The sequence below is a fragment of the Perognathus longimembris genome, chromosome 28, assembly GCF_023159225.1.
Source record: "Perognathus longimembris pacificus isolate PPM17 chromosome 28, ASM2315922v1, whole genome shotgun sequence".
Classification (NCBI taxonomy): Eukaryota; Metazoa; Chordata; class Mammalia; order Rodentia; family Heteromyidae; genus Perognathus; species Perognathus longimembris.
Genome location: NC_063188.1, coordinates 37,435,844 through 37,463,839, shown reverse-complemented (window position 1 = coordinate 37,463,839; position 27,996 = coordinate 37,435,844). Strand labels below are relative to the sequence as shown.

Below are 27,996 nucleotides of genomic sequence, written 5' to 3'. Positions count from 1 at the left end.
AGGCACAGCTCCACTTACAGCTTTAATTAGTAGTTTAGTAGAGATAAGTTTCACAAGGGACTTTGTTCCCATTTCTGGCTTTCAACCGTGACCACCAGAACTCAGCCTCCAGAGTAGCTGGGGAATAACACTTGATCCACTAGAATGCCCCAACCCTTCAGCAAAGGTTTTATGTAGCCAAGATGAATGCTTATTATCTAAAATATGGAGATATCTCTGTGCATAGGGATAACAGATGGGCTTCAGTGCTTGCTTTTTCTCAGATAACTTCTCAACTTAGTGTTTCTTCTCTACAGAGTGCCTGCTTTTTTCATTTTATTCTTTTCTTTATCTTTTTTAAAAAAGCCATTTCAAGGGAGAGTATTAGTTAGCAAGCTCTGTTAAGAGCCCTCGGTCCTAGTAATTTAGCATTTAAGACCTGAGATTCTTATTTCCAATTAACCACCAAGAATCAGGAAGTGGGAGTAAGGCTCAAGCGGTAGAGAGTTCAAGTCCTAGTACTGGCACAAAAAGAGTAGGCAATGAGGTAAGAAGGAAAGTGCGAGGGGGGATGAGGAGAGAGGAATGAGAGAACAAAGTGATGTGAATTTATACAGACACTGATGATCCCATAATAACCACGGGGCTATGGTTTTGCTACATATGTGTGGGTAATTACTGAAGGTCCCAGTGATCCTGTGGGTGAACATTCTTACCCCCACTACAAAGAGGGGGATGCTTGACTCAGTGCTTTCTTCCTGGTATTATCCTCCTGTGCCACAAAAGCTTCTGGACACCGTGGAGCAGGACACCATACTCCCTGGGGCTGGAGGGTCCCTCATCTCTCAGCATCTCAAGACCTCCCAGTCCTGAAGCAGGAAAACAGCTGAGTTGAGTCCAGGATCCTCATCCCTTAGGGAAGTTCAACCCCCACCCTGGGCATCCAAATCCTTTGCCTACTTGGAGTACCTAGAGGTGGGCCCCAGTTCTTTTAATCTGATCACATAGGTCTGCATTGATGCATTGAAAACTCAGCAGGGCTTCCATGATGACGTCGGGTTTCTATGGCAACAATGATGTACATGCAGTTCTACAGACTGAAAATGCCTCCCACAGTCCTCCCTGCAGTGCCCTCGCTTTTCCCAGAAGGCAAACGCCTTCAGACTTCAGACCACCTGAGAAAGCATATGCAGTAAACATACGCATTAGAGAAATTATAATTTGAGATACTGAAGGGGGCAGTAGGCAGAATTCTCCCCAGGTCGTTAATCTGTGAATTTAATGACCATGTGGGATTCTTAGTACAAACAAAAGCTAATATTAGCTAGTATTGGTAGGATGAAAGGGCAATGCATACACAGTTGGTTTCAGGTAGGTTTATCCTTTATCTACAGTCTTTGTCGTTATAACTTAATAACAACAGTAGCCTTTGATACATCAGTCCTATTTCCACCAACAACAAAGCTTCAGCTAAGGAGGCTGAAGATGTAGCACAGTGGTAGAGATCTTGCCTACTATCTGCAAATCCCTAGGTTCAACCCCCAGCCCCACAAAAAAAAAGTCTCAGCTGAGAATTTAGAAAAGGACAACTAAGATGATCTCTTGATCTGCACCCTGATAAAGGGACCCTAGCTGAGGAATTAGGTAAAGGAGCCACATAAATTCTCTGCTTTGAGGGGGGAAAGGCAGCTAATACTTATTGCACTGTAGGAAGTGCCAGATTATTCACATTATTGACTGGACCTAACCTTCCTCACAATGCTACCAGTAAAGTATTTACTAGGCTCTCTTCATGCATGTATGTGCCTACAAAACATGACCTGCATGACAAAGTGGTTATTCACCACTGAGAACACTTGCCAGCCTGAACATCTCATATGACTGCTGACAGATCTAAAACGAATGTTTCAAAACATATGCTGCTTTGTCATGGCTAATCTCTATTCTCATGTTCACCTTAACATTTCTCGCAGTGATCAGGCTTGGTGCTCTTTCTCTTACATAATGGAAGGTTTATTGAAGACCAGGAAGTAGAAGCCATTTAAAACCATTGTTTCTTCCACCTTTTATGAAAATTTAAAATTGTGAGGGAAGCCAGGTGCTGGTAGCTAAATCTGTAATCCTAGCTACACAGAAGGCTAAGATGCAAGGATTACGATTCCAAGTCAGCCCCGGCAGGATAGTTTGTGAGACTCCTAGCTCCTTAACCACCAGAAAACAGGAAGTGGTACTGTGGCTCAAGAAGTACAGCACTAGTCTTGAGCTGAAGAGCTCAGGGACAGTCCCCAAGCCCTGAGTTCAAGCTCTCTAAGACTGGCATAAAAAATAGGCATATTGGGCTATTTGGCTGCTTGTATATGGCTGGTAAAGGAAGGCCTCAAAAGACAGAAGTGGAGGGAAATTTCTCCTAGGCAGGAATTGGGGGAGGTTCACAAGTCCCAAAGACTTGAACACCATTCTGTGTTAACACTAGGGGTAGCTCTATGTATAGGCCATTAAAGCTGGTCATTTAGTTATGATTTACATTTTCCTTTTGGATTGAAGTATGATGGATGACTCAGGGTCGAGAAGCCTGAGGCACTGAACCAGACAGCGAAATGCTCATCTCAGGTCTAAGCAGTGTGACTGGATGAGTGATGGTGGGAGAGGCTTTTCCAGACTACACTGGGTGGTTAAAGTCCCACATATAAGACTGCTTTGTCAAACAACATGTATATGTAGATATTTGAATGTTCCTTTTTTTTTTTTTTTTGCTAAATTTTAAACTCTCTACTATACGCCAACTACAAAGGCGAGCACCTGCTTTTGTAGACACACGCAGTTTTTCAGTTTCAAAGGATTTGTTGATCTGATATCCGGTTATAGGATTCCTTTTACCCTGTTTAATTTCCTTATTAATGATTATATTTCACATATGCATTTGTAAATAGTCTTATTTTTGCCCCCGTTATGTCTTGGAATAATTTTAGGGTCTAACAAGAAAACCTGATAATTGAGTTTGCATTTACATTGTGTCCTGATTACATTGAAATTGTAGGGTCATGACAATTCCATATACCTCTGAAAAAGGGCTATAATTTCTTTGTAGACACACCTAGCAGCATCTGTGAGAGAGTTGAATGGCGCTCAATAGCTGTCGCTCTCTCTGATCTCCACTTAGAGAATCTCAAGCATGTGTACAAGTTTTGTAACTCACCATGGCTACACTGTGAAAATATCCCAAAGCCACATAACAAGGCATGTTTCAGAGACATAACTTAGAATAAAACATTTCAACAATTGATAAATAAATGTTTTACATACCTAGAGCTAAAATACGTGAAGCAGCTATGTGTTTTGTTTAAGGATGTATTCATGACTACACAGGAAGTTCTCAGTAAAGGCTCCCTCAGAGGGGAGAAGTAATCAAACAGTAGTTTTACCTCATAACTGCAGTTGTATTCATACATTTGCCTATTATGTTATGAAATACATCTTTTGAAAAGTCAGAAATTTAATGTATTCTACTTGTGTGAAGTTCTAATATGTTTTGGCTCTGATTAACAACTAATCCATTGCCTGTTTAGAAAATATAAGAATGTTTTGAAATATTACTATAATCTATTTATAAACTTCAGCCCCATCATGTACTGATAGAAGCTTTTATCATGGGATATATTCTTTTTAATTAGGCTACATACACAAACACATACATATGCATTCAGTGTGGGTTTGACTTAACTGAAATGAATTGATTTTTAGGCGTTTAATCACAAGCACAGTGACTGACATCTACCCCTCTTTAGCACCAGACCCGTAGGTCAGAAGTCTAGCAGGACATAACGTCATTCTCTGCTCCGAGTCTCACAAGCCTGGAGTCTATGGCATCAGAATAAGCTCAATGAGGTGTCATCTGTAGGCTTTAGGTAAAAATCTAGTTCCAATACCATTCTTGTTGCCATAGAAATCATTCCCCAATGTCTCTTGGACTGAAGTCTCCATTCCCTTGATGGCTGTCATCCAGGGGGTGCTCTTAGTGCCTAGGGACTACCCATTTCTCTATCATGTACCCCCCTATCTCCCATCCAGCAGTGCTTCATTAAATGCTTCATGTGGTTTAAATCTCTGACTTCCTCTCCTCTGAATAGCCAGTGAAAATTCTCTGCTTTCAAAGAGTTTAATTAGGTCAAACCCATCCAGAATATCTTCCTTTTGCTACACAAGAGAACAAAATCATGGAAGTGATGATATCTCATTCTCTTCCCAGTTTCTGCCCCTGTGATGGGGGTAGGGGAGGGGATTACAGAAGGGTGAGCATCACTGGACACAATTTGAGATTTTTTTGCCTGTTCCATGGACATGCATTTTTAAAAATATCACCCAAACTTCTACAGTGGTATCCAGACTCAACTGTTTTCTAACTCAATGTTCAGGCAGCTGCTATAGCGTACCATTGAATTAGGATGAAGTCAACACAGTAGAAGTGACTCACTGAAATTCCTTTAGTGAGGGATATCTGGTCTTCTGACTCACCCTTGGTCCAGCATCCGTGTTGCCCTGCTCTGACATGTCCCTTTTCCCCTGGAGTCAATGGGAAACTGCTCCTCCAGTGTCAAACTAGATGGTAAAATAAGGGGATAAGAAAGCAGAGCAGTAGACAAAAGGTGTTGTGGCTCTCCCCTTCCCCAACCCACCCAGGTAATTAAGTGCATTCCTTAGCACTGACCTAAAGTTCACATATTCTGGGATATATCTCAGAGCTTGTTGCTCTCTTTCCATTGGTGCTTTAAGCATCAAAGCTCGTGGTTCAGGTCATTGGTGTCTGCCCCTTAGGGATGGGCCAGGATTGATACGTGACAAAGGGCCATGTGCCCCATGGACACTTGAGAGGTTTCCTCATTTCCCCTCAGGTAGAGTTACAAACGTACAGTGAGGCTCATTTCACAGATGGCCAAGCTCAACTCACAGAGACTAAGACCATCTGCACACAAGTACTCACATGGGAATGAGGATCCATTTCTTGCTTTCACCCAGTATAACCAGCAGCTTCCCATCTGAAAGATGACTGTTTTCAGATTCCCCAGTATCGTACCCCATGGGCACTCACTCAACAGCCCTTCATGGTAAGGAAGATGGTAGTGGAGATGAAATCCTTTGGGCCATGAGACACAAAAGTGGGGTCATGTGTGTACTGGTTGGTCCCCGAGTTTTACTGTAGAAGAAGTTAGGAAGGTGACAGTGTGTGGATTAACAGGAAACAGGGTGATGATTTTTGTCCTTTTCCCAACTCCTCCAAGGGATGAGGGCAGAAAACAGCAGGTCCTCCAGGGGCCACCCTCTGGCTCTCTATCTGCCCTGTCCCTTCCTCATTCCTTCTATACAGCCCTTTATGACAGCAGGGGCCCCTGAGCCAGAACAGAATGATGACACATGTCTGGCATGAGAACAGGATGAGGAAACTCAGGCCCAAGAGGCCAAGAACTGGGCGCTGGCTCATCCTCCATGTGCTTGGCCTCCACTTGTGTTGGGCTTGTACCACTCTGCCACAAAGCAATGGCATTCACACATATCACATTTATGTACTTCCATGTGAAGTTAAGAGTGAAGGGACTTACTATGAGTTGAGAACATTTGCCCAAGGAGATCTCCCATAAATCATTCCAGCATCGTGCACAGCACATGGAAAGTAAGGATTGGTTCTTACCCTTCCAGGGCTCAAAGGAAACATCCTTCTCTCATGTAAAACAGGGGGTGAAATAAGACAAAAAGAAAGCATGATGAACAAGAAATTCGGTGGTAGTGACTTCCATAGAATAGAAATGATATAATCTGTTCACTCCCCATCCCCACTCATCTCACCACATAAACATGGCATGGACGCACTGTAAAAAGAGTAAAATACAGTGTTTTCCATAGTTTCTCCATGATCCCTTTAGGGAAATGGAGGATAATCACTGTACCATGCCTTAAGTGCAAAGGTTATTGTCACCAGTGATGTCATAAGTATATCACATGTTCTCAGATATGGTGGGATGCGAAGGGCACTTCCACCCTGTAGCATTCTTTCCCTAAACCCATAAGAAAAGAACAAGCTGACATTAAGAAAGATGATCAAGTAAGCCTGTGTTCCTCATGACTTTCCAGGTCATGAAAGCATTGCAGCAATTCCTCAGAGAGATAATCATGGAGCTACTGCATGCCCAGAAATTCCACTCCTAGGCTCAAAGAGAGATGAAAACATCTATCTACATAAATGCATACTCAAAAGTTCATGCTGGGCACTGGTGGCTCATGTCTGTAACCGCAGCTACTCAAAAGGCTAAGACCTGGAAAACACAGTTTAAGCCAGTCTGGGCCAAAAGACGCCATCTCTAATTAACCAGCAAAAATCCCAAACTAGACACATGGCTCAAATGAGCAAGAAAGGCAGTTAAATGAAAGCAGAGTTCAAGCGCTGGTACCAACACTGAAAAATGGAGTGTGTGTGGTTAACTGTGTAGTCTGTCTTATAGTAGTCTGTCTTCAGGACAGTGAAGGTTGCTGGTAGGGGTCCATTTATAAGGTTTGCTAGCTGCAAAATTATCTTCCTTCACTTCTGGACTTGAATTTAGGAAGAGAGGTTAATGGAATACAAAAACAATGAAGGAATGGAAAGGGGTAGAGGTAAGGCAGGATAGGAATAGGAGGGAAAAAGCCAGAAAGTACAAAAAAACACTGTATCAATAAATAGCTTGAGTAGAAGCATAAAGGCCTTTGTGCTCACACTCCCTCATAGAGATGTAGCATACAGAAAATTAAAATCTCCAACCTTGCCCAAATGATTACTAAACCCTAGGAACGGTGGAGAAAACATTTGAGACAATGATTCTTTTGATCACAGAAAGCTTAAAAAAGAAACATTCATATCTTAAGGAAGCAACAAATATTTCCTTGAGGGAGTCAATACAGGGGTTGAATTCAGAGTCTCCCTCACACTTACTGAGCAGGTTCTGTATACTTGAGCCATGATGGCTCAGCTCCTTTTCTTTGGTTATTTTTCAAAGAGGACTTTGCATTTATGTTCCAACCAGCCTAGACTTGTGATGCTATTTATGTTTCTTGCATAGCTCAGATAATGCAGGCCCATATCACCACATCAAGCTTTTTTTTTTTTTTGCCAGTCCTGGGCTTGCACTCGGGGCCAGAGCACTGTCCCTGTCTTCTCTTTGCTCAAGGCTAGCAGTCTACCACTTGAGCCACAGCATCCACTTCTGGCTTTTTCTGTGTATGTGGTGCTGAGGAATCAAACCCAAGACTTCATGCATGCTAGGCAAACACTCTACCACTAAGCCACATTCCCAGCCCTCGAGCTTTATATTGATGGAAATGCCTTCACCCACACACAGGTTCTGCCCAGGCTCTTGAATTGAAGTCCTCCTGATATCCACTTCCTCAATAGCTAGGAGTAGGTGATGGGAGCCACTGGCTTGACCGAGCAATATCTATTTTGAGCATCTGGTGAACCCCATCCTTTTCAAAGGATGCTCAAGGAAAACAGGCATTATGTCACCGTGACCCAAATTTAGTAATCTGCACCAAGTGAGAATGTCAAGACACTAAAACAGGAGAAATGATTAATATATACCAAATGATCAAAAGGAAACAGAGCACTTATCTCAAAAAGTTTGAGGAGATCCTAATTTCAAAGTCCAGTATTGGTGTGCTTGTGTGCACATGCCCACACACTCACGCACACACATTACATTCTGGCATCACTACAGCTCTCGCCATTCAAACAGGACATGTTCATCTCACCTTACAAGCATTCATAGAGTACAAGCATTCAAGGTCTGTAGGAAGAGGGGATTCCACGTAACAACAGGTTAGGAAAAGTGATTATTTCACTTCTAAAAAAAAAATGGATTTTAGCCGGGCACTGGTAGTGGCTCATGCCTGTAATCCTAGTTACTCAGGAGGCTGCGATCTGAGGATCATAGTTCAAAGCCAGCCTGGGAAGGAAAATCTGTGAGACTCTTATCTCCAGTTAACCACCTGAAAACCGGAAGTGGAACTGTGGCTAAAGTGGTAGAGCACTAGCCTTGATTTGAAGAGCTCAGGGACAGCAGCCAGGCCGAGATCAAACTCAGTGACTGACAAAAAGAAAATTAATGGAAACAATGAGAGCTGGTTTGTGGCCAATCAGATTAGCATTTGATCACATTATAGCCAGTATGTGAAGAACACATTTTTATATTGTTAGTAAGATGCATTCATAATAATATTCAGAATGTATTGTGTTAATGTAAAACAATGTACATTTTAAATTTTTGAAAGAATATTTTAGAAACTTGTTATAAAGAAATACTCACAAGTATACTTACATATATATGGTCAAAGGTGCTATACTGTAGTTCATAATTTTAAAATGGTAGAGTACTGAATTTTTATCATAACCCCTTGATGTAAAATTCAAAACAACTAAAATTATGTTGTAAAAAATTAAAGTGTTAACACAAAATATATTTACATGAAAATATAGACATAATAAAGACAAATGCAGGTGACAAAGAACACAAGTGGCCTGGATTCATTTTTTGTCCATTTATGCCTTTAGCTATTTATTAAGACTTTCAGGGGCTGGGGATATAGCCTAGTGGCAAGAGTGCCTGCCTCGGATACACGAGGCCCTAGGTTCGATTCCCCAGCACCACATATACAGAAAACGGCCGGAAGCAGCGCTGTGGCTCAAGTGGCAGAGTGCTAGCCTTGAGCGGGAAGAAGCCAGGGACAGTGCTCAGGCCCTGAGTCCAAGGCCCAGGACTGGCCAAAAAAAAAAAAAAAAGACTTTCAGTGTAAAATAAAGCTGCATTTCATTCCTCCTGTATAGAGCTTTCTCTTCATGATAACGATGGGCTACACTTTGTATCTGAAGGCGCTCAGTATCCCTGTACACTGACAATGTTCCCTGGATCCACCCAGATTTCCAGAAAGCTCTGTGGGGTGGGCCCACAGCCCCTCCCTCCTACCTTCTGGCGCAGCTGTATTCAAACTGCAGTTCAGACTTCTTCCATCAGGTGGCAGGAGAGTACCAATATCAAATGTCTGTACAAAGAAACCCCTACAATAAGCAGAAAAATAGTGCCCTTAAAACTAGCTTTCATAAAATGATTCTAATTTGTTTTGATGCTGCTTGGGCTTAAAGTCAAGGTCTTGTGTTTTCTAGGTGGGCATTCTACCACTTGAATCACTCTGCTAGCCTCTTTTTGTGTTGGTTATTTTCAAGGTAGTTTCTTGGCTTTATGCTCAGGCCAGCCTGGGTAAGTGAACCTCAGAATTTGTGCTTCCCTGCAATGACAATAGATATGCGCCATTGCTTGAGGCTATTGGTCAAGGTGGAGTGTTGCAAATGTTTTTTTGCCCAGGCTAAACTTCAACTACAACCCCCCATCTCTACCTTTCAAATAACTAGGATTACAGGTTGAGGCAATGACCAGCTCAGAATTATTCTAATTCTTTTGAAAAATACTGGTACAAAAGAATATTGTAAGCCAGGTGCTGGTAGTTCATGCCCATAATCCTGGCTCCTGAGGAGTCTGATATCTGAGGGTTTGAGGTTATAAGCCAGCCCAAATGAAAGCCCATGAGACTCTTATCGCCAATTAACTACCAAAAAACCAGAAGTGGAACCGCGGCTCAAGTGTTACAGCACTAACCTTGATCAAAGCTCAGGAAAAATGCTCAGGCCCTGAGCTCAAGCCCTAGGACTAGTACACGCATGAAAACAGAATAATGTATAGGCATATGCTAATTAAATACTAGATAGTTCTTCTGCACTTTGGACATTACCAGCAGACACAGAAGACTGTAGAAGGTGACTAACAGAGAGAAGGGGGCAACTGAAGAGGGTCTGGGCATCTTTATTATAGTGTGGTGGAGTGAGGTGATTAAGTGAGATGGGAGAAGATCCAAGAGGCCTATAAGAGTGTAGGGTCAAATAATGAAGGGGGTAATATTGACCAAGATACATTGTACTTATAAACAGACATGTTAAATTGGTACCTGTTTTTACAACTCCTTAAAGATAATAAAATAAGCCAGGCACTATAGGCTCATATCTGTCACCTTAGCTAAATCTGACATCTGAGGATTGTGGTACAAAGCCCGCCCAGGCAGGAAAGTCTATGAGACTCTTATCTTCAACTAACCACCAAAAAAGCCAGAAATGGAACTGTGGTTCAAGTGGTAGAGCACTAGTCTTGAGCACAAACACTCAGGGACAGCACCCAAGTCCTGGGTACAAGCCTCAGGATGGGCACAGAAAGATAATAATACTAATATTATTATTAATAATAATAATGTAGGGTAATTGAGAGTGAAGACACTGCTCTCTAACAGTATAGACCACTCAGCTACATTGGAAGAGATAAATCAGTGAATGTCAATAGGCAAACAGAGCTGCTCTAATACACACATGAATTTTCCAAACGTAACTGGTATCATATTAATCCATTTCATCACATGTGTTGCTCTTTGCAAGATGTATTCCTTTTCCTTAAAAAAATTAAAAGTAAAGTGAAAATGGGTATCATCTGGTGGCCATAGTAAAGACTAATTTTGAGTGTCTCAGATCAGGAGACTGAATAAAGGTTGGGAATCTTGTAGGTTGGGAACCTGACTTGAAGATAATAGCCAGAATGTTCTGAACTTTGGAAATCAGTTGGAACTGCTAAATTTTCTGCATTTGTTCCCTGCACCTATCATTATCTAGGATAGCTAAGACTGAGATTGGGTCCAGCCTTTCCCCACCACCTAAACTGAGATAAGACTGCATCTGTGAGTGCGAGTCCTCTCAGGCAAGTGAGGGATGGACTCCTCCCAAGCCTGCCACTGACCTAGAAAAGTGATTAAGACTCTGTGAACCAAACCTTGCTCATCTCTGAAATAGGACTGGCCATGCCATTCTTTCTAAACTGACCGAAGGGTAACTTACAAAACATGTTCCAGGATCCATAGCATGAAGTGAAATTTCAATGGCCCTCGAAATTTTGGGACACATAAGAGTTGGCTGAGTGTCAGGGCTCAGTCAAGCTTTGTAAAAATTCATTTATTATTGTTTCTCCTAATGAGAACATAGGCAACTAACAAAGCAAGTAGAACTCTCTGATATGCTTTGAGTTCAAAGCCTTAGGAGACAAAATGTTCTTCCCATTCTTGAGCTTTTCATAATCTGCTAAGAGCTGTTCACATCACGTGTCTGAGCAAACCGGAAGGCATGTCACTAAGTTGAGAAGTCAAGGCCTGATCTGGGGAGGTCAGTGACAGATTATACCAAGGAAGAGGGGCTCAATGGTTGATCCTGGACTGCTTGACATGTTAACGTATTTATAGGAAAATTCTAGACCTGTCCTCTGTCTCTAGTACCATGTTTTCAGAACCTACATTACCTAGTCATATCACACCAGGATTTCATCAATCTGCTGCCTCCTTTGAGGAAAAAAATATACACAAGAGTTATTAGCATTTTTTGAAACACATTAGCCCATTCTTTCATTTTCCAATAACTATTTATTGAGCTTTAAAACCAACAGTGTCCTATTAAAGGTATCTCATTAATGTTATAATGAAAATAAAATTTGTTTCATGTTAACATGTAAACTTGCACACATTTCAAAAACAATCACAGATATTCAAAAATCCCCCCTGGGAACCTCTTTATACATTTAGTGTAAAGGATCCATACAATCTCCTCTCTCTCCTTCAAACTCGAAGTTTCAAAAGAGTTCTCTATATTCCCTGCTCATGTTTTTCTCTTTCCACTCCTTATCCCAGGGCATTTGGCTGCTATCCCCATCACTGCAATGATCATGCTCTCAACAAGACCATAAACCATTTTTCATCATTAGTATGGCTGTTTAAATAAATATACTAATATGTTGAGTATTATTTTTAATGATGTCTTAAAATATATTTGTACAGATGGTTTCTCTCCCTTAACAGTATATGGTTGACAATTCCCAAGGCTCCAGAGCATGCTGTCCTGGTACAAATGCAAGCTGTCCCATTCTTAACTGTTTAGTCCTGGGCACAATCATTATCTTTCTCTAGCTTTTCTCCTAAACAATGAGGATTTACAACAGAATCCATCTTATAAGAATGACATAGTACTTTAAAAGATACCATACATAGGCTGGTGCTTGTGCCTTATGACTATAATCCTAGCAACTAAAGAGGGTGAGATCTGAGGACTGCAGTTCAAAACCAGCTATGGCTGGAAAGTCTTAGCATTTAACCACAAATAAACCAGAAGTGGAGCTGTGGCTCAAGTAGTAGAATACTATCCTTGAGCAAAAATCTCAGGGACGGCACCCAGGCCCCCGGAGTTCAAGTCTCAAGACTGGCATCCACAAACAAAAAACGATATGGTACTTAAACTTGTGCCAACTTTTATATGATTCACTGGGTAGTACACTTTGCTGTCCTACACTGTAACTATGTGGTATTGAGCAACGTTCTCACTCTCCTACAGCGGTTGAGGACATCTGGCCCCTGAGCCAGGTAAGGCCCCCAAAATCATTCAGGACAGGACAGGACAGGCACATATTCTTCTTGTGTACTTCTCAGTGGCTGCCCATGGCCTTCTGCCAGTAATGATAATTTTCTATGGCTTGACAATGATGTTATACATATAAAAATGGCCCTTGGCAGAAAAAAAGGTCTCTGCCCCTAAATTAGCCAAAGTATCTACCTTGTGAGGGTGTTGTGAATATAAATAGGTTAAAACATTTTAAAGCATTTCATAAATAAGAAACTAGCCACATTTTAAGCCAGCCAGGTGGCAAATGGCTGCAATCCCAGGTTCAAAGGAAGCTGAGGCAGGGAACATGACAAGTTCAAGCCCTGCCTGGGAAACTTAGAAAATCTTTGTCTAAAAACTTTAAAAAGATTGGTGATGTGCTACCATGACACAGGACTTGGTATTCTGTGCATTTGGTTTACATATCAATGGGGATTCCTTTCCTTACTGTCATGATAAAGCAGGATCTTTATTCATAAACAAGGACATTTGGGATATATTGTTAATGCTGCCCTAACAAATTGCCATAGATTCATTATAGAAAACAACAGAAATTTATTCTCTCACAGTTCTGGAGTCTGGAAATCCCAATCAATGTATCCGCAGGTCTCGCTCCCTCTGAAGGCTCAGAGAACAGAGTCTGCCGTTGGCTCTTGCAGCTTCTGGTGGTTCCAGCTTGCCTTGGTTTGTGGTAGCACATGTCAAATTCCTCTGTTATTTCTGTTACAAAGACAACAGTTGTTGGATTTAGGGATGATGTCATCTTAAGATCCTAAATTACACGTGCACAGACTCCATTTCTAAATAAGGTTGTAGTTTTTGGTACTGGGGACTAACACTTGGACATATCTCATTATGGGATATAATTTAACCCACTGTGGTGATAAAAGTAGATGGAAAACTAAAATGCAATCCTACGCTTGCTACAGAAATACAAAAATTCACTCATACATGGTACATAATCCAATACATTAGAAAACTTGTGGAACAATATAATAAAATGAAAACATTAGCAGGACTTTCATTAGGTATTATATTTGGGAAATTGTTTTGTGCTATCCTGGAATTTGAACTCAGGGCCTGGGCACTGTTTCTGAACTTTTTTTTTTCCTCAAAGCTGGCACTATTTCATTTGAGCCACAACGCCACTTCTCGCTTTTTGGTAGTTAATTGGAAATAAGAGTCTCTATCACAGACTTTCTTCCAGGGATGGCTTTGAACCACAATCCTCAGATCTCAGCCTCGTGAGTAGCTAGGATTAAAGGCATGAGCCACCAGGCCCTTCCCTTACTTTTAAAATGGTGTGATTTTTAGTTTCTGCTTACAGGTTGCGAAGAGGATTAGCACTATTGACAGTATCCCAGTGTCCTTCACTGAAGAAATTGGCAATACATCTTAATCATCTGAATCAAGATTCTCATTTGACCATTAAGGCTCCTAAGAACCTTTTTATTGTTATATGAATTTACATTGCTGGCCATTCACTCATGTTATGCTTGTTATTTAAAACAAACAAACAAACAAACAAAACATTGGGGCTGGGAATATAGCCTAGTGGCAAGAATGCTTGCCTCGTATACATGAAGCCCAAAGTTCGATTCCTCAGCACCACATATATAGAAAAGGCCAGAAGTGGTGCTGTGACTCAAGTTGGCAGAGTGCTAGCCTGGAGCAAAAAGAAGCCAGGGACAATGCTCAGGCCTTGAGTTCAAGCCCCAGGACTGGCCAAAAAAACAAACAAACAAACATTTGCCAAAGAGAATAAGTAGTATGCTATCTGACTCTGGATCTTAAATGTTGTATTAGCTTCTGAAGAGGGTTTAAGTTTATATTCATAAAAGTTCATTTGAATGAAAAACGTCTTTTGTGTGTAGTCCTGGGCCTTATTTTGCTCAAGGCTAGCACTCTACCAAGTTAGTTAGCTACAGCTCCACTTCTGACTTTTTTGGTGGTTAACAGGGAATGAGAGTCTCATTGACTTTCCTGGCCAGGCTGGCTTTGAACTTTGATCCTCAGATCTCAGCCTCCTGGGTAGCTAGGATCACAGATGTGAGCCAAAGGCACTCAGATGGAAGACAAACTTTTCTTTCATTATATATTTACATTTTTATCATGTTTATTCAAAAGCAACAAAATTATAAAAGTTTTAGTGCTTTTTTGCCTTCAGTATATTTTCTGGGTTTTTTGTTTTGTTTTGTTTTTTGGTCTGTAATAGGGCTTGAACTCAGAGCCTGGGCACTGGGCTCTCTTTGCTCTACCACTTTGAGCCACAGTGCCACTTCCAGTTCCTAAGTGGTGAATTAGAGATAAGTGGCTCACAGGGACTTTTCTGCCCAGGCTGCCGAGGTCTCAGCCTCCTGAGTAGTTAGGAGTAGAGGCATGAGCCACTGGCTCCTGGCTGTACCTTTTGTTTTTATTTACAACAAAAATGTCTTGGTTTAGGATATGAAAAGTACAAAAGTAAATAACTATCCTCATCCTTTCCTACAGAAATATAGTAGCACAATAGAATGCAAAAAGCCCTAAGCTAAGATAATATAATAGAGTGGCCTTGGAACTAATGTATGCATGAATCTACATGACAACAGCAGTTGGTCAGATTCAGGAAAATTACCAGACACCGGAAGAGCAGCAACATCTCTCAAATGAGCCTTACATTTACCAGCTAACTGTCTCTACTTCCTGGATGTCAGGGAAGTTCATGAGGCCCAAGGAGATTCACAGCATACTTTTCCACAAATTCTCCCAAATAAAAGCCCCCTCAACTGGCAGGAGGCTTCTTTTTTAACTTCTATTTAGCCCAACATTGACTGCCACTGGTGAGAGAAGGTGTGTGAAATTACCCAGATCCCACCAGAAAGGGAGACACTAGCATTGCAGAATTTGGGGTAAAAGCTGAGTCTCAATTTTATTGGTCCAGGGTCCCCAAAAGTGGTGACATGGGAAATGAAATAACTTTCCAGGAGACCTTCCTAATGCAACTAAAAGCAATAGAAGAAAGGAAAAACACACACATGCCCAGCACTTGTCATGGAAAACCAGGTCAAGTTCTAGATGTGCTGCAGCCCTAAACCAACCAAAGGATTTGGGTGGTAATCTAGTTAAATGTAAATCAACTCCTAAAAAAAACAGTGTCTTCTTTCACTAAAATGGATGCTTCCGATGAGGTTCCAGGTGTAGAGGCAAAACTGTAATGAGTAACAATATGTATGAAAGATGGGAAATCAGGCTAAGAAAAATGAGAAGATGTACATTGCTTTAGGATAATTACTACCTGGGAAGTTCTTAAGACTTTAAAACATTAGATTTTTTAAAGTGACTATGTATGTCTATGCTCCCTAGAGCATATAAATGGAGGAAAATGAGCACACTTATTTTAGCAAGTATAAACAGTTACACATGACAAGGAGACATACATTGCAAGTCCCATTATTGACAATTAAATGTACATTTATTTTCCTTATGTTTCTTCCTTCTTGCTTTTCCATGAAGTAGTCAGGATCTACTGTGAAACCATGTAATGAAATAATACAACATTAAAGAGAAACTATAAAAATGGTTAACAAAGCTAAATGCAATGGCTCACATCTGTAATCCTAAGTAGTCAGGGGGCTGAGATTTGAGAATTGTGGTTCAAAGCCAGCCCAGAAGGAGGGCTGGAGGCATGGCTCCAGTGGTACAGCATCAACTAATTTATCAAGATGAGCAAGCATGAGGTCCTGAGTTCAAACCCTAGTACTGCCAAAAAGAAATGAAAAAGCTTACAGTGAAACAATGGAGCAAACCCCAGAAAGTATTAATATGGAATGGGTCTCTGATGAGATCAGTATGCCCGCAAAGCCTAAAGGTGGCTAGGAACAAAGAATAAATTAGAAGTTATTGCTGGGGCTGGGAATGTGACCTAGTGGTAGAGTGCTTGACTAGCGTGCATGAAGCCCTGGGTTCGATTCCTCAGTACCACATATACAGAAAAAGCCAGAAGTGGCATTGTGCTCAAGTGGTAGAGTGCTAGCCTTAAGCAACAAGAAGCCAGGGACAGTGCTCAGGCCCTGAGTTCAAGCACCAGGACTGGCAAACAAAACCAAAAACCAAAAAAAAAAATAATTATTGCTATCAGTCACACAGTAGAACCCTCAAGGTCCCCAAAAGACAGCTCCACAGAGGAATCCAGCATGTTGTGCCACTAACCAAGAGCTATTATCACAAAGAAATTCCAGAGCAGAAGACACAGATGTATACCCTATCTTCCTCATAGGTAGTAGCCACTGTTAAGGCATTGTGTGCTTCATTGGAAAAGGAGCCAGATCTAGAGCTATAGCTCTTCTGTGAGTGTTCACACTCCAGACCCTTGTTCCAGGGCTGCATTGTGCCCATCCATACATACATCCTAGGCCCTAAATTCAAGCCCTTGCTACTCATATCTATTCTCCAGGCACTCTTTCAGCCACCATGGAGAGCTAGACCCTGCCCTAATGTTAGGCCACTCTAACTTTTCTCATAGCTATGGATTCATTCCTTCACAAACATCTGTATCTCTGGTACTGCCAGAAAATAGCAGTAAGGATGCTTGAACTCCAGACATCAGGTCCAATCCCACCCTGGATCACAGAGATAGAGCCTGTCCATGAGTGCTTGTTCTTCAGGCCTCAGTCCCCATGGAAACCACTCATCAGACTCCAAGGCCACTGCCACTGCAGGTGACTGTACAAGCCAGACCCAGTGCCAAGAGAGACCTGTAACAGCAGCAGAATATGTTTTCCTCAATCACATGTAAAAAAAATGCTCCAGAGAAAATCATATCTAAGCCACAAGAAAAGTCCTGACAAATCTAGAAAGTCAGATATCACATCTAGTATCCTTTCTGACTACAATGTCAGGCAAGAATACTATAAGAAAAAAAATTGTAGGACAATATCCTGAATAACTCAAATACTTCATCAAAACACTAGCAAACAATTGAACAGTGTGTTAAAAGAATCATTCACAGGTGCACATTGGTGGCTCTGTCTATAATCTTAGCTACTTGGAAAGCTGAGATGGGAAAATCTTGATTGGAAATTTAAGCAGAAAAGTTCAAGAGACTCTAATTATCTAGCCAAAATGATGGACTAGAGGCTTGGTTCAAGTGGTAAGGCATCAACTGCGAACAAATAAAAAACCTAGGCAAGAACTGGAGGCACTGAGTTCAAGCCCAGATACTAGCATAAAAAAAATAAAATAGCACCTCACACTTATGAGAATAGTTATTACCAAAATGATACTGTTGGCAATGACATGGTAAAAGGAAACTGCTTGTGTACTGTTAATGGGAATGCAGTTTGGCAAAAATTGGGTAAAAAAATTTAAAAATAGAACTACTATGCAGTCATCACAAAATTCAAGGGCATTATCTGAACTTCTAGGTTCACTGCAGTATTATAAACAGTAGAAGAGATACGGGGGAAATCTAAGTGTCCACCAACAAATGAATATGTAAACAAAATGTATATTACATACATAAGCATATATATATATATATATATACACACACACACACAATAAGGATATTATTCAACCATAAAAAGGAAGGAAATTCTCCCATTTGCCACATGGATGTAGAAGACATAGACTAGATGAACCAAACCAGAGACACTTATATATGATAGTTAAAAAAGGTAAACTCAAACTGGGTAACAGTGATTCATGCCTGTAATCCTAGATACTCAGGAAGCTAAGAGTTCAGGATTGTGGTTTGAAGCTAGCCTGGGAAGGTAATTCCATGAGACTCTTATTTCCAATTAACCATCAACAAGCTGAAAGTGGAGCTGTGACTCAGGGGCAGCACCCAGGTCCTGAGTACAAGCCCCAGGCTTGAAACAAAAACAAAACAAACAACAAAATGTAAACTCATAAGAAACATTAGAATGGGTTTTCCAAGGATTGAGGGAAGGGGTTAGGAAAACAAGGTGTTGATTAAAAGATGTAAATTTATGGTTAAAAGATGAATAAGTTCTGGGGAATCTGAAGTACACTATGGGTAATTATAGATGTGTTCATTTATTCAACCGTGACAAATATTATACAATGCAAGCATATACCAAATCATCATACTATATATGATCTTTGTCAATTAAATACATTTTTAAAATATCATTCAATAATTTCATCCCTATTTGATGTTACATTTCTAAGCATTCTCTCTGGCCAACATGCTATTATGTTAACATTAGAGGTATTGCAAGCATATAATAAAGGACACTAAGTTGAGCTAGAAAACTAGTATGTGTTCAGCTTTTACAAGATGTTAATTTTCAGATTTGTATTTAAAGGCTAAATCTTTTTTATCTTTTGTGCTGGTCCTGGGGCTTGACCTCAGAGGTCAGGCAATATGCCTGAGCCTTTTTTGCTCAAGTCTAGAGCTTTACCAACTTGAGCTAAAGCTCCCCTTCTTTATTCTTTAAATCTTTAAAGTAACGCTCTTAGGTAGTCATAATTATTTCCCTTCTACAAAGATGAGGGGAATTCCTAGATGGAATTCTAGGGAAATATCAAATAGGCACTGAAATATAAATTCGATGGTGAAGTCTGTGTACTAACCATGGAGGTGCATGCCTGTAATTCCAGCGCTGGGAAGGCCAGGGTAGGAAGATCTCAAGTTTGAGGCAACCTTGGCTACACATGAAGACCTTATCCAAAACCAAGAAAATCAAAGCTGGATATGGTGGCTCAAATCTGTAATTCCTTGCTACTTGGGAGGTTGAGAATGGGAGAATTGCAGTTCAAGGCCAGACACTATCCTAAAAATAACCAGTAAAAGGCATGGAGGGAGGCATGGCTCAGTGGTATAGTGCCAGCCTATGAGGCATAAAACCTTGAATTCACACAATCAGTACAGAAAAAAACAAATTAGCCAGGCTGTGGCAGCACATGCCTATAACCCTAGCTACTCAGGAGGCTGAGATCTGAGGATCACAATTCAAAGCCAGATCAAGCAGGAAAGTCTGTGAGACTCTATCTCCAATTAACCACCATAAAACCGTAAGTGGCACTGGTAGAGGACTGGTAGTGGACTGGTAGAGGACTAGCCCAGAGCAAAACATTTCAGTGCCCAGACCCTGAGTTTGCCCCATAGCAGACAAAAAATTAAAATGAACATTAAAGCCAACTTGAAGGGACTTCCACTGACCAAAGTTAGGACAAATTGAGCATCAAATGAAATAGCTGTAACTGAGCAAAAAGCACTCTTCTGAGTCATATCAATACAAGTATAGCTCCATCCAATAGTCAAATGTCAATTAATAAATCCAGAAGGAAAGGCAAAATTATCAAAGCAATTCTTGACAACTATTATAATAAGAAATAATTCAAGAATCACAAATGGATGCTCATTCTGTACTAAATCCCACAGCAGTCACTCAGTCACCATGGTAACCATGCTGGCCAAGGAAAGCTGAGAAAAATCAGACTATCACTCTCCATTCATTTCCTAAATTGTGCTAGGAACTAAATATGACTGACATAACTCACAGTAATTAACCTCAAATATTTCTCACTAAAAATACTCCTCACCACTTCAATAATACACACAGATATGTACACTCTCTATATCTCACCATCCAAGAACCCAGGAGTTCATCAAGGCAGATTTGCCTGAGAATAAAAAGGAAAACTGCACAACTCAGTTGTGAGCATCAAGAGCTACTACTTTATTTTAGTTACTGATTTTCCAGAAGTTGACATGTACACTGTCCCATGCAATGTTTTTCCTAGTTTGAATAATTGCCAATGACTTTGAAATGTTGATAATAGTAATTCAAGCAAACAAATGTTGTGGGGTTTAATTGTGTATGCTAAGCTAACTGACTGAGGTACTGTGCCCACATATTTGGAGGAACATTATTCTAAATGTTTCTGTGCAGGTATTTTTAGATAATATTTACATTTAAATCAATAGACTAAATAAAGCAAATTGCGTTCCATAATGCCAAGGGCATTATCTATCAGCTGGAGGCCTAAGTTGAATAAAATGCCCAATGATGAAGGAATACTGCCAGCTCACTCATTGGATTTCATCTACAATATTGGTTCTTCTAGTCACTACTAAACTGCTTCTGGACTCAAACTTCAACTCTTTCCTGACTCTGAATTTCACTGGCTTCCACCATCAGAATTTGGACTTGCCAGAGGGGGGAAATATTTTACATATTAAAATAAATGTATTTATTTATATAAATATTATGTATGTCTTACTGATTCTGTTTCCCTGGAGAAAGCTAATATAGACATTAAGTATATTTTCTGTCCGACAATAGCCTGTACTTTCAAAAAGATTCAGATACAAAGATTCCATAGAAATTAGTGTTAAATATTTGGCTTCTGACTATTCATTGAAAACATAACATAAAGAAATTGTTATTAAAAGTACTGGCATTTAGGGCTGGGAATGTGGCTTAGTGGTAGAGTGCTCGCCTCGTATACATGAAGCCCTGGGTTTGATTCCTCAGCACCACATATACAGAAAAAAACAGAAACGGCCCTGTGGCTCAAGTTGTAGAGTGCTAGCCTTGAGCAAAAGAAGCTCAGGAATAGTGCCCAGGCCCTGAGTTCAAGTCCCAGGACTAGCAAAAAAAAGTACTGGCATTTATATTACCATCAAAAAGGAAGAAATATAGCCAGGTGCTGGTGGCTCATGCCTGTAATCCTAGATGCTCATGAGGCTGAGATCTGAGGATTACTGTTCAAAGCCAGGCCAGGAAGGAAAGTCCATGAGACACTTATCTCCAATTAAACACCAAAAAAGCAGAAGTGGAGCTGCTGCTCAAAGTGGTAGAGAGTGGTAGCCTTGAGCAAAAAGAGCTCAGGGAGTGTCCAGGCCCAGAGTTCAAGCCCTATGACTGATGATTTTTTTAAAGGATAAACTGCACTGGGACAATTTGTTCACATATGTGCAAGTTCTGTACATTAAGTACTGTAAGATGTTCTTTTATTTTCTTTTTGGTGCCAATACAGGAGCTTGAACTCAGGTTCTTAGTCTCTCACTTGGCTCTTATGCTTAATGCTGGTGCTCTACTACTTGAGCCACATGTCCACTTCTGGCTTTTTCCTGATTAACTAGAGATAAGAGTCAAGAGGATTTGTCTGAGTTGTCTGCCTTGGCTGGCTTTGCACCTGAATTGTCAGACCTCAGCCACTTGAACAGCTAGGATTTGCGTCATGAGCCACTGGTGCCCAGCTATAAAATGCTATTGATAGGGGTTGGGAATATGGCCTAGTGGTAGAGTGCTTGCCTCCTATACATGAAGTCCTGGGTTCGATTGCTAGTCGGAAGTGGCTCTGTGGCTTAAGAGGTAGAGTACTAGCCTTGAGCAAATGGAAGCCAGAGACAGTGTTCAGGCCCTGAGTTCAAGCCCCAGGACTGGCCAAACAAACAAAAAAATATTCTTGAGAGAAGTTAAAGACATAAATGAATGAAGGGACACATTCTCATCACTTGACTCAGGATATTCTGGTCTATTAACATATCTCGTCTTTTCAAAGTGATCTATAGATTCGGAGCAACCCCTAGAATGCACTTTTAAAAAGTTAACAGGTTTATTCTAAAAATCATGTACAAATGCGGGGCTGGGAATATGGCTTAGCGGTAGAGTGCTTGCCTTGCATGCATGAAGCCCTGGGTTCGATTCCTCAGCAACACATACACAGAAAAAGCCGGAAGCGGCTCAAGTGGTAGAGTTCTAGCCTTGAGCAAAAAGAAGCCAGGGACAGTGCTCAGGCCCCGAGTCCAAGACCCAGGACCGGCAGAAAAAAAATCATCTACAAATGTAAATAACCTAAACAATTAAAAACAATTTTGAAAAAGCAATGTTGGAGAGAAAACACTATTGAATTTCTTTTTTTCTGGTTATTTCTATTTCTTCCCACATTTTTATAAGTATTGTTATAAGATTAGTTGTAGAAGTGTGTTTCATTTTGACATATCCATATATGCATGTGATGTATTTTTAACAGACTCACCCCTTACAGTACTCTCCCTTATTCTCCCACACTATTGAATGTCAAGAATTATAAAGCCACAGTAGTCAAAACAGTACCATATAAGCATCAAGATAAAAATGTGTACCAAAAGGACAAAGAATGCAGAATGTGTACATACATACACAAGTGATTTTGGATAAAAGACAAAGGAAGTTGAATGGAGAAAGGAGATAGCCTTTTCAACAAATAGTCCCGTAACAAGCTTACTTCTATATGAACAAATAAAAACCATGACTCAAGCATCACAACATACACAAATGTGAACTCAAGATGAGCAAAGACTTAAATATAGAAGCTAGAACTATAAAAATTTGTAGGAGAAACTACAGGAAAAATCCCAGTGGCCTTGGATTAGGTGACAATTTCTTACATATGACACCTATAGTACCATCCAAACCATGAATGAACAAATTAATAAACTGGACTCCCTCAACATGAAAAGACAAAACTTCTGTTCCTCCAAAGATTCTGCTGAGACAATGAAAAGAGAAGCCGCTGAAGGAAAAATATTTGCAAATTCAACAAGTATCAGTGTATACCTGTAATCCTAGATTCTGAAGAGGTTGAGATTTGAGGGTAGCAGTTCCAAGTCAGCCTGGCAGAAAAGTCTGAGTCTCTTATTGCCAATTATCCACCAAAAGGCTGGAAGTGGAGCTGTGGCTCAAGTGGGAGAGTACTGACCTTGAGTAAAAAAGCTCAAAGATAACACTCTGAGTTCTGGCCCTAGGATCAACACAAAAAAATGCAAATTCAACACCTTATAGACTTGTATCCAGAACACAGAATATCTCCAATCCTGAATAAGAGCACAGATCCTCAAACAAGAAAATGGGCAAAATATTGTAACAAAAAATTCACCAACAAAAATACCCTTTGAAGCACTCTTCATTAAGGAAATACAGATGAAAACAATGAGCTAGCATTATGCCCCTCTGTAAATGGCTAAAATTAAAAGAACTGAGTGTACTAAGTGTTGGGTTAGGTTGTGGAAGACGGAAACCTCATATTCTTCGAGTGGAGAAAATGGTATGACACATTGTTATAATGTTAATCTTACATTTGCCATATTTTCTAGCCATTGAGTATACTTCTAAGTGTTTACCCTAGAAAGCATATGCCCATGCAAAGATAGACATAAATGTCCATAGCAGCTTTTATTTTTAAAAATGAGACTCAAGTTCTGGACAGATAGTTCATTGCGGGAACACCTGCTTAGCATATATGGGGCCCTAAATTCAATCCCCAATACCACAAAAAGAACACTCAAATATTGCATACAAAAGGAAAGCCAAGGGGCTGGGAATATGGCATAGTTGTAGAGTGCTTGCCTCGTATGCATGAAGCTCTGGATTCGATTCCTCAGCACCACATATATAGAAAAAGCAAGAAGTGGCACTGTGTCTAAAATGGTAGAGTGCTAGCCTTGAGCAAAAAGAAGCAGGGACAGTGCTCAGTCCCTGAGTCCAAGCCCCAGGACTGGCAAAAAACCCATTACATTCTAGGAAATTAGTTAATGTTGCACATGAGTAATTGGTTATTTAGGGAATGTGGAAATGTGGAATGTAGTATCAGTATAAGAGCCAAAAGTTGGGGTAATTCTTATTCTTAAAATATTAAGGCCCAGAACTGGCAAAAAAAAAAAAAAGAAATTTTCTGAGCTGGGCCCTGGTGGCTCACAACTATAATCCTAGTTACTCAGGAGGCTGATATCTGAGGATCATGGTTCAAAGCCAGCCTGGGGAGGAAAGTCTATGAGGCTGTTACCTCCAATTAACCACTAGGAAACTGGAAGTGGAGCTGTTGATCAAAGTGGTAGAGTGCTAGCATTGAGCAAAAGAGCTCAGGGACATGACTGACCAAAAAAGTTATCTGACCTATCCGGTCTGATAGTAGATCATAAAACTCTCATTTCAATAAGTGTCCTGCCACAGATCAAAAGGCCGTATAGAGTTGCCAAGAAAAATCTGAGCAGGCCTTTGTGGTTTCCCCATCCAGTCTGTTAGCATTAGATTCTATTGTTTTTGTCCTGTCACATTTGTGCATAGTTTTCCATCTATCAATTGTATCTATGTAATGAAGCCTCTATTTAAAAAAATCCATAGCCAGGCACCAGTGGCTCATGCCTCTAATCTTAGCTACTCAGGAGGCTGAGATCTGATGATCACGGTTTAAAGCCAGCCAGGGCAGAAAAGTCCATGAGACTCTTATCTCCAATTAACCACCAGAAAACTGGAAATGGTGCTGTGGCTCAAGTGGTATAGAGCTGAAGAGCTCAGGGACTGCTCTCAAGTGCACAGTTAAAGCCCTTTGACAGCTCCTCCCCCCCTCAAAAAAAACACACATGAGGAGTTATACAGTTGTTTACACCAAATGGTTTTGTAAGTATTGCTTTTGGAATGGTTTGCCTTTTTATCCTCTGTCTCTTGATTTTGGTATTTCCTTTCTCTTCCTTAGTTCTTATACACATGTATACAGTATCCAGGGTAATAAGACCAGATACAGTGATTGCAGGGGTAAAATCACGGGAAGGGAATACGAAAGAAAAAAAAGGGTACTGTTTCATATGGCATGTTGAAAATGATTGCAACAATGATATACAACTCATGAGGGGGAGAGGGAAAGAGGGAGGTAGGAAGCGGGGGGTGGGGAGGGAGGGAGGAGGTAACAAGTTGGATAAGAAATATACTCACTGCCTCACATATGAAACTGTAACCTGGGCTGAGAATGTGGCCTAATGGTAGAGTGCTTGCCTAGCATGCATGAAGCCCTGGGTTCGATTCCACAGCACCACATACACAGAAAAAGCCAGAAATGGTGCTGTGGCTCAAGTGGTAGAGTGCTAGCCTTGAGCAAAAAAGAAGCTAGGGACAGTGCTCAGGCCCTGAGTTCAAGCCCTCACACTGGGGGAAAAAAACAAAAACAAAAACAAAAAACTGTAACCCCTCTCTACTTCACTTTGACAATAAAGAAAAAAATTATTTAAAAAAATCCAAAAGAGCTGGTTTTCACAAGCTTCTAAGTAGATGAACAGATGAAGATTCCTGGAGTATAGTATTCAAAGAAGGCATAGAATTTCTGAGTGCCTTCTCCCATTCTTCGCCCTACAAGTTTTTTTTTTAATCTGTAACCTTTTTAATATCCATTATAATACACAAGTTAACACATTTTGCTTAGTTCTATGAACTGCTCAAGTAAGTTCATGAAACCTGAGGAGGGGGTTGTGGGAACTGGTTGGGTCAGAAATGTAAGTAAAACAACCTGGGTATTGTGAATTGCATCTGAAGTAGGGAAAGGCAGTCTTTGATATTGAGCTCTCAACATATGATAGTGTCAAAATCAAATTGAACTAGAGGACACCCAGCTAGTGTTCACTGTTTCAGCACTGCTTGCTTGGTCGCTGGTGAAAATTTTACACACCTCAAGTCAGAAACATGCTGTTGAACAGCAGTAGGAGGGAATGAGTTCTGAGAGTTTTTCTCCTTCTATACATAGAAATAACGTACATCTCAGATGGGAGTGGAAATGTGTACTTACTAAGTCATTCTGGCAATTTGAGATTGTAATATCAATTCTTTCCTAGAAGTACTTCCCTCCCCATTCTGTGAACAAAGTTTTCTTTAAGCTGAAAGTATCCCAGCCCCAAAAAATTTCTTGATGGCCAGGTCCATGATAAAAAAAAAAAAGGAACAAGAAGGGACTGGGAATATGGCCTAGTGGTAGAGTACTTGCCTCACATACATGAAGCCCTGGGTTTGATTCCTCAGCACCACATATATAGGAAAGCCAGAAGTGTCACTGTGACTTAAGTGGCATAGTGCTAGCCTTGAGCAAAAGAAGCCAGGGACAGTGCTCAGGCCCAGAGTTGAAGCCCCAGGACTGGCAAAAAAAAGAGAACAGGAAGATTAGAGTTTCTATGACCCATCTTGGGGAAGAGAAATTCTAGCATCTGTAGCATAGATGGGTAAGGAGTTATGAGCCAGGAATTTTGTTCAAAAAAAACAATATATAAAGCCAGCCCAGGCAGAAAATCCTTGAGACCTTTATCTACAATAACCAGCAAAAAGCCAGAAGTGGAACAGTGGCTCAAATGGTAGAGCTAATTAAAAAGCCAAGAGAGAGTGTGATACGCTCTCTCTCTCTCTCTCTCTCTCTCTATATATATATATATGTACACACATACATACACATATAATTAATATAATTAGATATATGTAAGTAACCACATATATAAGTAATCACATATAGGTAATCAAACATAGGGTCACTGAATATTATTTGTACAGTCAGAAAATGCACGTACTTATTACAAATGCATGTAAAAATCACTTTCCTTCCTCAAAATGTTCACTGCTCTATGACAAAGTACTCAAGGGCTATTATATAGGATGTAGCCACTGATGCATACAATGATGAGATCAAAGTAACTTATATTATGTAGCCACTGATGCATACAATGATGAGATCAAAGTAACATATTTTGTCAGGCCAATTTGTGAGTGTCAAGGGAAGATTCCACAACATATTTTATGACTTCGCTGGTGAGAGATCTGACACTCTAAGTGGGAATGAAAGTGGTGAGGGTCCCCTAAGTACTGCTCTTTCACAGATCAGAAGCTTATGTAGTCATCATCATCCAAGTCCTCAAACCTGCCTTGTTTGGTCAACTGATATGACCTCAATCACCAGATAAGAGCTGCTGGGAGGAACTAGGTTCCCTGCATCATGCTAGGCTCTAATAAGTGACCAACGGCATAGACACGGTTTAGTAATCAGAAGATACAAAAGGTTATTTGTTGTCAGTCCTTGGGGCTTGAATTCCTGGTCCTGGGGCCTGGGTGCTGTCTCTGAGCTTTGGGGCTCAAGGCTAGTACTCTACCTCTTGAGCTACAGTTCTACTTCTCGGTTTGGGGTGCTTAATTGGAGATAGGAGTCTCATGGGTTTTCCTGTCCAGGCTGGCTTTGAATCACAATATTCAGATCTCAACCCATATTACAGGCATGAGCCACTCGTGTCTGGCTTTCATGAGGGTCATTGTTTTTTCTTTTATCATCTCCTAACAATGAATATGAAAAAGAATAAGTGGCCTGAATTTATACGGACATTAGTGATGATTCTATCATAGCTGAAGGTCCAAGCGATCCTGTTGGTGCACATTCTCACCCCCATCACACAGATTGGGCCGCTGTGTTCAGAGATGCCTTCCCAGCATTACTGCCCCTCTCCACCTCTCCTATTCCCTGGTGCCAGGAGCGTCCTCATCTCTCCTGGTCACTAAACCTCCCACAAAGCCGAGTTCAGTATGGGATCCCTGAGTCTCCCCATGCCCCACGGAATTTCAGCCCCCCACAAAATCACCCAAACTCTCAGCAGAGTCCACACACCTGGAGGTGAGACCTTGCTATTCTCACCAGATCCCGTTGTTCTCCATTAAAAAGCCGATCGGGTCCTCAGGGTCGCCATTGATGACGTC

At 40.8% G+C, this 27,996-nt stretch overlaps 1 long non-coding RNA gene across 1 annotated transcript; it reads right to left on the bottom strand.

Annotated features, from left to right (window-relative positions):
• On the bottom strand, positions 1 to 27,996 carry LOC125344319. The gene is made up of 6 exons (XR_007209462.1): positions 27,935 to 27,996; positions 13,079 to 13,231; positions 5,574 to 5,687; positions 4,492 to 4,575; positions 949 to 1,154; positions 1 to 848 (listed from the first exon to the last, which is right to left on the bottom strand). It is a non-coding gene; the product is annotated as an uncharacterized LOC125344319 (long non-coding RNA).